We start from the raw sequence: 2,353 nt of genomic DNA on the forward strand, positions 1-2,353 counted from the left end.
ATTAGCTGCGACATATGAATCAAGATGCTATGACCGAAAACATTTGATTGACAGATGACCGTTGATATATGATTGGCCGAATTTAGGTGTTCAGGCTGACGTAGAACTAACTGGCCTGAAGAAGATAATGAAAAAAAAAACACAGATTTTTTTAATAGAACATTTCTAAATTTTATTATACATGTTTAAGCCAGAATGGTTTGACATTTAAATATGATTTCCCTATGATTTTAAATGAACACACTCTCAGAAAATAAATAATTTTTATATATATAAAAGAAAGCTGACTAATAGCTTCTCCAATATTAAAGTGGTGCATCATTTTAGGTTTGTGACATCATATTGGAGCGTGCAAAACACAGATTTACTCCCACAGCCTCAGAAGGACAAGATGTACAAAAAGTAAACCTGGACATGAATGTTTTGTTTTCATAAAGTGTTTTTATAAGGTTTTTTTGTTGTTGGCATTCATATAAATATACTGGTGTGATAACTTAGTATACATTTGATTGGTTTTTGGTATACGTCTGAGAAAACTCCACCAGCCGCCGCTGCTACCCAGTAAAATGATGATGATGATGATCCTGGTGTTCCATTTATGACCTTAAAGAGAATAAAGGACAAATAGAAGCTGAATAGATGCTGATCTAGCTGCAGCTCTATTCCCTGACAGCTTTAAGCAGCGGCTGGACGCCGCAGCCGGAGCCCCGTCCAGCCTGGCGGCGCTCCGGTTGCGCCGCGAGCCGACAGCAGACGTTCGCGGATTCTGTGGCGTCTCATGCTGGGTGTGAACCTGCAGGCTGGAAACCTTCTGGTCTCTGGTGCAGAACTTCAGGATGAAACCGATGCATCGATGAGGAACAGTTTCCTCTCGGGTTTAGTTGGAACATGCTGCAGCTCCTTCAGGCACGGATCAGGTTCCAGAACCGTTCGCTCCGCCAGGCCTGGCTGACATCCAGCAGGGATCCCCTGGCTCCTGTTTCCAGACAAAATATCCAGTTTCTAGTTTCTTTAAATGGCTCTCAGTGTGGCCCCAGGGCCCCCGGAGACCCGGGTCAGCCAGGCTCTGAAGCCTTAAATGGTTAAAATGGTCCCTTGTGTGTGGAGGGAACCGCTATCTCCAATATTATGGGTTGATGCTGGAAGAACGAGGTCAGAGACGAAGGCTCAACATCCCTCCTCATCCTCCTCTCTGCTCCAAACGTTATTCATCCAAAGAAACAAACCAGCGTGGCGTCATGCTGAGGAGGTGATCTTGCACCATCAGGTCTGGGCTGTGATCCGGCGTTCTGCTGCAGGGCCCGGATGGGGGGAGTTCCTGCTGGTTTCTAGCAGACGGATCTCCTTTAATGTGAACTCTGAGTCATTCTTTGTTGTGCTGCAGATTTGAACGAGCATCACCGGAGGGCAGATTCCCACTAATCACAGCCAAAGCGAACTGGATGCGACTTGTTGTCCTGGGTTCTGGTGAAATCCCAGTCGTTTTCTCAGGCTTCTCTTGGACTTCTGCTGACCCGGTTCCTCGCCCGTCCTTTGGAGGCATTTCCTCTTGCAGGCAGGAAGCTCAATGTAAGCGGCATGCTGTCACATGTTCGCTCTGGAGAAAGGCTTCTTCCTGACGACCCAGGGAACCGCCTGCAGCGGTCAGCTGATGCGTTAAACCAGCTTTCAAAGGTTCTGCTCTGGTTTATTAAATAAATCTGGACGTTTGTTAAAGTATGGAGTGAATTTTGTTCCATTATTGCTGCAGACAAAGAGCACGTTTTGAAAATTAAAATTTCAAAACAATCCAAACCAGGAATTATTATTTTATTTTATTTTTTTAAAATCCAGGAATTAAAGGTGCAGTAGGAGATATTTTTTGTTGCGTTTTTTACCATGTGGCTTAAAGATCTCCTGATAGCCGCTTAGCAAGCAGTGAAAAAGAAGGTCTGGAAGTGAAGTGAATTTACTGTATGGAAAATATGATTCTTTATGAAATACTTTATAATCCTGAAATTGAGAGGTCCTATTTTTTTTTATTTGAAAAAGGAGCACTTTTATCTATAACCATTGGTTCATAACCATTAATATTTTGTTAATACTTAGAGTGCGGCGTTATGTTGCATCATGCAGTAAATGTGTTTTTTTTACCTCAATAAATTTAAGGTCATTCCTATTTTATTTGTTTACATTTTATTCTTTTTACGACTGAAATAACAGTGAAGGTTAAAAAAAAAACTAAATCTGCAAAAATTAAAATGGGGGGAAAAAAAAACGGAATTTTCAAAAATTAAAACGGAATTTCTGAGAAAATGAAAGGGATTTTATAGGGCCCTAGACGACCTGGGTACCAGGGTTTAGTGCTTAGCCC

General features: G+C 42.1%; 1 long non-coding RNA gene across 1 annotated transcript in view; it reads left to right on the forward strand.

The window, feature by feature from the left end:
• Window positions 1-1,716, forward strand: part of LOC107104995 — a 7,759-nt gene extending 6,043 nt beyond the window's left edge. Inside the window, exons 3-4 of the long non-coding RNA XR_001482312.1 lie at window positions 1,108-1,267; window positions 1,385-1,716. This is a non-coding gene — a long non-coding RNA (uncharacterized LOC107104995). The remainder of the gene's footprint in view (window positions 1-1,107; window positions 1,268-1,384) is intronic.
• The last annotated feature ends 637 nt before the right edge of the window (window positions 1,717-2,353 follow it).

The sequence above is a fragment of the Cyprinodon variegatus genome, unplaced genomic scaffold (genome assembly GCF_000732505.1).
Source record: "Cyprinodon variegatus isolate N-32 unplaced genomic scaffold, C_variegatus-1.0 Scaffold1997, whole genome shotgun sequence".
NCBI lineage: Eukaryota > Metazoa > Chordata > Actinopteri > Cyprinodontiformes > Cyprinodontidae > Cyprinodon > Cyprinodon variegatus.